This window comes from Gossypium arboreum, chromosome 10 (genome assembly GCF_025698485.1).
Source record: "Gossypium arboreum isolate Shixiya-1 chromosome 10, ASM2569848v2, whole genome shotgun sequence".
In the NCBI taxonomy this organism is placed as follows: domain Eukaryota; kingdom Viridiplantae; phylum Streptophyta; class Magnoliopsida; order Malvales; family Malvaceae; genus Gossypium; species Gossypium arboreum.
Genome location: NC_069079.1, coordinates 69,055,730 through 69,065,259, shown reverse-complemented (window position 1 = coordinate 69,065,259; position 9,530 = coordinate 69,055,730). Strand labels below are relative to the sequence as shown.

Genomic DNA, 9,530 nt, shown 5'->3' with positions numbered 1-9,530 from the left:
GCTTGCCATGGGATTCAACACATGCCTCCCTTAAATGCTCGACAAGCTACTTGCCACTAAGCCACAAGGCTTTTTGTGTCATATTTTATCCCCAATTAATTATAAGGTCTAAAGGCCAAAGTCCGGGTTCCCTTTAAAAACCCAAAATAAATTGCAAGAGCCAAGGCTTGAACCCAGCTCCCATACAACCTTAATGACACCACAACCACTAGACTACAAGCTTCCTTGTGTCATTTATTTAACACAATAATTTAAAACCCTCATCCAAGCATCCGGGTTTTTTCACTTAATACCAAAATTTTTGCTAAAGCCCAAGTTTGAACCCAAGATTTCTCCAACACTTTGCTCAAAGCCATTAACCACTAATAGCAAACATTTAATTGTTTCATTTCATTGCACAATTAAATACCTATATAAAACCTCTTCTGGACCCACACTCAAGGCCCAATACTTCTAGGCCCAAATTGGGGTGTTACAATTCTACTCCCTTAAAGAAATTTCGTCCTCGAAATTTCCAACTATCAACTAACCGTATTACTCAAGTCAAACCTCTATGCTTCCGCTCGCACTCTAATTAAAAATAATTCTTAGTACGCCCGAACATCTAATTACCAAAGTAAAGAAACATTTATCAAGCACGCATACAATTCATAACACATATTTAAATAAAATAAACTTGGCGATCCAGAGCTCGATGCTCCTTGGACCCACATCTAAGACATGCTCCTGTCTTCCAATGGTATTCACCGGATGGCGTCCGTTGCGCTCTTTGCAGATTGGATAGTTTGGTCGTGCCTTAACATGTTTTACTGAGCGAGGCTTGGTTTTACGAGAACTAGAATCCTTCCTTTTCTTACACTCCAAGCACCACTTGAAGCGTTTCCCTAATTTCCTTAATTTTGGTATCCAATACTTCATCTACCACTTTCCTTACTAACTCGGCGGTGCCTCGGTACCAAGCTCAGAGTTACAGCTACCGAAGTTGGTAGACTTTGCTTACCCTCGAATCCATATCAATACTCTACATTACCAAGTACACATATCAATTAACTACAAAGATCTCAAAATTTTACTATTTTTTCATATGTCTTATGCGAGAGATAGTATTTTAAAGTTTCTATTTTCACGAATCATAGCCTAGCTACGGTCTCGGTATTCTAGAGTTTTTAGGGTTGCCCTAGTTATAATGTCATGATATGGTCTCGATTCTATCTCATAATATCTTAATACAAATTGCAATATGAGGAATGAAATACTTACAGACTTGGTGCCGGGATTCGATGCCACTTCTTTCTCAATCCATTTAAAACTCGAAAACCATATTTTTATCACGAAAATAGAAATTTAAAACTTTGATTTGAAAACACCTTTATTTTGAAACTCTTGATTTAAAAGCAGAAAAACTTGGACCATTTTAACATATATACTCCATAAAACATATTTAAAATGAACTTTTCAAAACCATTTCCAAAATACCCTTCTTAGGCCTAAATTTTTGAAAAATTTTGGGACCCGATCCACAGTAGAGTTGTTGCAACTTAGCTCGATACCACTAAATGTAACACCCCAAACCCGGCCCAGACGTTATGGCCGTCGATGTGCCACATTGGAGTTAAAAAATTAGTGTTTCGTTTTAGTGTTTTAAAAGCCATATATTTTCTTTGAGTTAACAAAGTGTATGGAAGTGGGCGCCAGGTAGGTATCCGAGATAGAGGAGGTGAGCCATGAAGGCTGCTTAAGTACCAAGCTCTTTAATTGGATCCAATCCTAGACATGCCCACAACCATAGCCACACTTTGTCATATCGAGTTTAAATTTGTTTAAGTGAACAACTTTGATAAATCGATTAATCGTGGTGTTGAACTCTTTTGGAAACAAGTATCATTTTGAAAACACGTCCTAAGTCTAGCCCATTTGAATAATTATCAACCAGGTTTAAAGTTATTAAAGTTAAAATAATCCCGAAAAGAAATAAAAGAAAAGTTAAAATGGCCTTATTACAACCCCCAAAAAAATAATAATAAATAATATTTAATGGAAATTTAAAGAAAACCAACGCTTATTTAAAAGTCCAAAGACAATCACCGTGGCCATTCTGAATCCCCTCCGGCCCAAGTCCCCACATCAAGGCTCACCTGCAAGGTTAAGGAAAGGGGGTGAGTTTGGAAACTCAGTGTGCAACAAGCCCCTTCGAGCCCAAAACAATAATCACTGTTGGGTCTAAGCCCAAATCCAATCTCAAACATATCTTGGGCCATAGCCCTTTTCATATTCATATTTCATAACACTTGGGCGAAGCCTTTTCAAGTTTCATATTCTTGGGCGAAGCCTTTCTTCAGAACGATATGGCTCATAGGCACATTTTTATATCACATGTAATGTCAAATGAAAGAATGCAACCCATTTGGGAGACTACTCAACCCACCATCCGCTACTCTCCACCGTACCAACCAACACACCATGTGGGGATTAACTCGACCCACCCGCCATAACTCTCCACTAGCAAAGATAGTTGCTTTATCATATAACTTGGAGGCCTAGCCTCTTTTAATAAGCAGGGCAAAAGCCCTTTTAATAAGCGGGGCATGAGCCCTTTAATAAGCTGGGGCATAAGCCCTTTAATAATCGGGGCATAAGCCCTTTTGATAAGCGGGGCATAAGCCCTTTTGATAAGCAGGGCATAAGCCCTTTAACAAGCTGGGGCATAAGCCCTTTAATAAGCGGGCATAAGCCCTTTTGCACTTCCTCCATCCATATAAATTCCCAACCCAATGCATTTATGAACATCTCATGTGCATATCATACATATCATGTGCATATCATACATGTCATGTGCATATCATACATATCATGTTTATCAAAATCCCATGCATTAAGTTCATATATAAACCCTAGGGGTATAATGGTCATTTTCATATTATAAGGGTAATCTTGTAATTTTACCAAAATTAGGGTTTCCATGTTCATTAACATTTATAAACAATTCATGGGTGCAAGCAAGTGATTACGGCCCGTTTTAGCGAAATCGAGTTGTTGGGCCAAAAACCCTAATGGGCCCTACTTAGCCAATTTCGTCATCTAGGCCCATTTAGCCTATATTCCATAATGGTTTTATCGGTCTCGTCATAATTTAACTAGTTTTCATATTCTACCAATTTTACCCAAATAGGCGAAAGCTTTGTTGGGCCCTATTACAACCCTCGAGGCCCAACTTACCGTGAATGCCAAAAATCATGTTCTTACCGTTTCCAATGTTCCGATCATCCTCTCAACGAATCTAACTAACTAATGAGCGTTAAACTTGCTCACGAGTCCTCGAAATGTCGAATTTTGGCATTTCGACTTTTCGGCATTTATCGCTTTAAGCTATGAAAGGGTTCGTTTACACACGATTTGCGATATTCCTTGACGAGATCTCCTATCGATTTCTCCTATAATCAACCACTTATAGATTAGACCATGTTAATATTAAACCAAATCGAAAACTACCTATTATCATCACTTACACATTCGCCACCATCCACAATGGCCCTTGGGTTCATACCTTTGCCAAGTTGATGACTAGATTTAGTCACTCCGATGATCCAAGCTTTTCACACACTCCTCGATCGGTAGCCTTTAATCCTCACTAGCACCAACAAACCAAATAACACCAAAAACCCTTTTAGCGTTAGTCGACGGAGGGTTTTCACTTTTCTTAAACCACAAGATACAAATGGAAAGAAGGTTCAATACTTACCAAGAGATCTACTCGTTGAAGAACGTTCCAAATACCTTCCTACCCCATATCCGTTGTGAATCCAACTTAAACGTGCGTGAAAATAGATCTAAATATTAATTCCGAATCACTAAAATATGAAGCTTTCGGCTTTTCAAAAATATTAATCTAAGCTATTACGAGGTTAGTACACACATTACGGGTTGAAGTTGAAACGTTTCCAAAATCAATCGCCTCGATAACCACCACTTGTCACTCAAACTTAACTAATCCAATATCAATATATGTAAATCCTAAGCACATCGGTCATACGGAACATAAGGGCATATTCGTCATTTTACCATACGAGGTATTTTGGTAGTTTTACAAATTGAGGGTATTGCGGTAATTTCACAAACCAAGGGTATTTTAGTAATTTTGTAAATCGAGGGTAAAACAAAGAATTACGTAAATCAAGGGTAAAACAAGAATTCTATAAATCGAGGGTAAAATGGTAATTACGTAAATCGAGGGTAAAACGATAATTACAGAAATCGAGGGTAAAACGATAATTATGTAAATCGGGGTAAAATGGTAATTATGTAAATTAGGGGTAAAACGGTAATTCTATAAATCGAGGTAAAATAGTAATTACATGGCGAGGGTAAAAGCGGTAATTACGTAAATCGAGAGTACTTTGGTAATTTTACAAGTCGAGGGCATTTCAAGTAATTGGTAAACTAAAGTATTCTAAACATGGATAACAATACGAATGGACCTAAAGCCTATTCTCGGCCCAAATGGGCCCTGCGCTCGTGTGGCCCTTTTAGCCCAAACCTAGCCACAGATATGCGATTCACCTAGCCTAGTCCAATATTTACTACACAATCAAACAACTTATCCAATTGGGCGTAGGCTGTTGGGCCCATATGGCTCTTTTCACCATCATGACCAAGTAGCCATCCTACTGACTAGAGTATTGAGAATACACACGATAGGAGGCTGGAGTTAATCCACGCTCCGAGCACTCTTAGCCGACGCCTAACCCAAGCGAGCACGCCATACAATGAAAGGGATCGATCAAGAAAGGTACATTTACTCTCTTCATGGTTCCTCTATTTAAAGCCGACTTCACAACCACTCTTATATTAGCTTCGATGTGGGATCCTCCGACATTAGAGTTTAAATTCAACACCAACTCTTGCCGCCCCCTGTTAGCAAAATAAATGCTCCTTGCTTGCCATGGGATTCGAACACATGCCTCCCCTTAAATGCTCGACAAGCTACTTGCCACTAAGCCACAAGGCTTTTTGTGTCATATTTTATCCCCAATTAATTATAAGGTCTAAAGGCCAAAGTCCGGGTTCCTTTAAAAACCCAAAATAAATTGCAAGAGCCAAGGCTTGAACCCGTGCTCCCATACAACCTTAATGACACCACAACCACTAGACTACAAGCTTCCTTGTGTCATTTATTTAACACAATAATTTAAAACCCTCATCCAAGCATCCGTGTTTTTTTCACTTAATACCAAAATTTTTGCTAAAGCCCAAGTTTGAACCCAAGATTTCTCCAACACTTGCTCAAAGCCATTAACCACTAATAGCAAACATTTAATTGTTTCATTTCATTGCACAATTAAATACCTATATAAAACCTCTTTACGGACCCACACTCAAGGCCCAATACTTCTAGGCCCAAATTAGGGTGTTACAATTCTACTCCCTTAAAGAAATTTCGTCCTCGAAATTTCCAACTATCAACTAACCGTATTACTCAAGTCAAACCTCTATGCTTCCGCTCGCACTCTAATTAAAAATAATTCTTAGTACGACCCGAACATCTAATTACCAAAGTAAAGAAACATTTATCAAGCACGCATACAATTCATAACACATATTTAAATAAAATAAACTTGGCGATCCCGAGCTCGATGCTCCTTGGACCCACATCTAAGACATGCTCTGTCTTCCAATGGTATTCACCGGATGGCGTCCGTTGCGATCTTTGCATTGGATAGTTTGGTCGTGCCTTAACATGTTTTCTGAGCGAGGCTTGGTTTTACGAGAACTAGAATCCTTCCTTTTCTTACACTCCAAGCACCACAGAAGCGTTTCCCTAATTTCCTTAATTTTGGTATCCAATACTTCCTCTACCACTTTCCTTACTAACTTGGCGGTGCCTCGGTATCAAGCTCAGAGTTACCGCTACCGAAGTTGGTAGACTTTGCTTACCCTCGAAATCCATATCAATACTCTACATTACCGGTACACATATCAATTAACTACAAAGATCTCAAAATTTTACTATTTTTTCATATGTCTTATGCAGAGATAGTATTTTAAAGTTTCTATTTTCACGTAATCATAGCCTAGCTACGGTCTCGGTATTCTAGAGTTTTTAGGGTTGCCCTAGTTATAATGTCATGATATGGTCTCGAGTTCTATCTACGGTAATATCTTAATACGATTGCAATATGAGGAATGAAATACTTACGGACTTGGTGCGGGATTGATGCGCCACTTCTTTCTCAATCCATTTAAAACTCGAAAACCATATTTTTATCACGAAAATAGAAATTTAAAACTTTGATTTGAAAACACCTTTATTTTGAAACTCTTGATTTAAAAGCAGAAAAACTTGGACCATTTTAACATATATACTCCATAAAACATATTTAAAATGAACTTTTCAAAACCATTTCCAAAATACCCTTCTTAGGCCTAAATTTTTGAAAAATTTTGGTTTTAAAAGCCATATATTTTCTTTGAGTTAACAAAGTGTATGGAAGTGTGGGAGCAGTAGGTATCCAGAGATAGAGGAGGTGAGCCATGAAGGCTGCTTAAGTACCAAGCTCTTTAATTGGATCCAATCTGAACATGCCCACAACCATAGCCACACTTTGTCATATCGAGTTTAAATTTGTTTAAGTGAGCGACTTTGATAAATCGATTAATCGTGGTGTTGAACTCTTTTGGAAACAAGTATCATTTTGAAAACCGTCCTAAGTCTAGCCCATTTGAATAATTATCAACCAGGTTTAAAGTTATTAAAGTTAAAATAATCCGAAAAGAAATAAAAGAAAAGTTAAAATGGCCTTATTACAACCCCCAAAAAATAATAATAAATAATATTTAATGGAAATTTAAAGAAAACCAGCGCTTATTTAAAAGTCCAAAGACAATCACCGTGGCCATTCGAATCCCCATTAAGTCCCCACATCAAGGCTCACTGCAAGGTTAAGGAAAGGGGTGAGTTTGGAAACTCGATGTGCAACAAGCCCTTTCGAGCCCAAAACAATAGCACTGTTGGGTCTAAGCCCAAATCCAATCTCAAACATATCTTGGGCCATAGCCCTTTTCATATTCATATTTCATAACACTTGGGCGAAGCCTTTTCAAGTTTCATATTCTTGGGCGAAGCTTTTCTTATGTGATATGGCCCATAGGCCCATTTTATATCACATGTAATGTCAAATGAAAGAATGCAACCCATTTGGGAGACTACTCAACCGACCATCCGCTACTTTCCACCGTGCGAACCAACACACCATGTGAGGATTAACTCGACCCACCCGCCATAACTCTCTCTTGGCGGCATATTTGCTTTATCATATAACCGAGGCCTAGCCTCTTTTAATAATCAGGGCAAAAGCCCTTTTAATAAGCGGGGCATGAGCCCTTTAATAAGCGGGGCATAAGCCCTTTAATAAGCAGGGCATAAGCCCTTTTGATAAGCGGGGCATAAGGATAAGCGGGGCATAAGCCTTTTTAAGCAGGGCATAAGCCCTTTAATAAGCGGGGCATAAGCCACTTCCTCCATCCATAAAATTCCCAACCCAATGCATTTATGAACATCTCATGTGCATATCATACATATCATGTGCATATCATACATGTCATGTGCATATCATACATATCATGTTTATCAAAATCCCATGCATTAAGTTTAAACCCTTTAATAAGCGGGGCATAAGCCCTTTTGCACTTCCTCCATCCATATAAATTCCCAACCCAATGCATTTATGAACATCTCATGTATCATACATATCATGTTCATACATGTCATGTGCATATCATACATATCATGTTTATCAAAATCCCATGCATTAAGTTCATATATAAACCCTAGGGTATAATGGTCATTTTCATATTATAAGGGTAATCTTGTAATTTTACCAAAATTAGGGTTTCCATGTTCATTAACATTTATAAACAATTCATGGGTGCAAGCGGTGATTACGGCCCGTTTTAGCGAAATCGAGTTGTTGGGCCAAAAACCCTAATGGGCCTACTTAGCCAATTTAGTCATCTAGGCCCATTTAGCCTATATTCCATAATGGTTTTATCGGTCTCGTCATAATTTAACTAGTTTTCATATTCTACCAATTTTACCCAAATGGGCGAAAGCTTTGTTGGGCCTATTGCAACCCTCGAGGCCCAACTTACAGTGAATGCCAAAAATCATGTTCTTACCGTTTCCAATGTTCCGATCATCCTCTCAACGAATCTAACTAACTAATGGCGTTAAACGCTCACGAGTCCTCGAAATGTCGAATTTGGCATTTGACTTTTCGCATTATCGCTTTAAGCTATGAAAGGGTTCGTTTACACACGATTTGCGATATTCCTTGACGAGATCTCCTATCGATTTCTCCTATAATCAACCACTTATAGATTAGACCATGTTAATATTAAACCAAATCGAAAACTACCTATTATCATCACTTACACATTCGACCACCATCCACAATGGCCCTTGGGTTCATACCTTTCTGAAGTTGATGACTAGATTTAGTCACTCCGATGATCCAAGCTTTTCACACACTCTCGATCGGTAGCCTTTAATCCTCACTAGCACCAACAAACCAAATAACACCAAAAACCCTTTTAGCGTTAGTCGACGAGAGGGTTTTCGACTTTTCTTAAACCACAAGATACAAATGGAAAGAAGGTTGAATACTTACCAAGAGATCTACTCGTTGAAGAACGTTCCAAATACCTTCCTACCCCATATCCGTTGTGAATCCAACTTAACGTGAGAAAATAGATCTAAATATTAATTCCCGAATCCTAAAAATGGGCCCACACGCTCGTGTGGCCCTTTTAGCCCAAACCTAGCCACAGATATGCGATTCACCTAGCCTAGTCCAATATTTACTACACAATCAAACAACTTATCCAATTGGGCCAGATGCGGTTGGCCCATTAACTCCTTTCGCCCATCATGCGACCAAGTAGCCATCCTATAGCTAGAGTATTGAGAAATACACACCTGATAGGAGACTGGAGTTAATCCACGCTCCGAGCACTCTTAGCCGACGCCCAACCCAAACGAGCACGCCATACAGCGAAAGGGATCAGCCAAGAAAGGTACATTTACTCTCTTCATGGTTCCTCTATTTAAAGCCAGCTTCACAACCACTCTTATATTATCTTCCCTTGTGGGATCCTCCAACATTAGAGTTTAAATTCAACACCAACTCTTGCCGCCTGTTAGCAAAATAAATGCTCCTTGCTTGCCATGGGATTCAACACATGCCTCCCTTAAATGCTCCACAAGCTACTTGCCACTAAGCCACAAGGCTTTTTGTGTCATATTTTATCCCCAATTAATTATAAGGTCTAAAGGCCAAAGTCCGAGTTCCCTTTAAAAATCCAAAATAAATTGCAAGAGCCAAGGCTTGAACCCAGGCTCCCATACAACCTTAATGACACCACAACCACTAGACTACAAGCTTCCTTGTGTCATTTATTTAACACAATAATTTAAAAACCCTCATCCAAGCATCCAAGTTTTTTTCACTTAATACCAAAATTTTTGCTAAAGCCCA

The 9,530-nt window shown here is 38.8% G+C and overlaps 1 long non-coding RNA gene across 1 annotated transcript; it reads right to left on the bottom strand.

Annotated features, from left to right (window-relative positions):
* Nucleotides 1–1,994: 1,994 nt before the first annotated feature.
* Nucleotides 1,995–9,075, bottom strand: LOC128281645 (uncharacterized). The gene is made up of 2 exons (XR_008271897.1): nt 8,972–9,075; nt 1,995–2,135 (listed from the first exon to the last, which is right to left on the bottom strand). It is a non-coding gene; the product is annotated as an uncharacterized LOC128281645 (long non-coding RNA).
* Between the last annotated feature and the right edge of the window lie 455 nt (nt 9,076–9,530).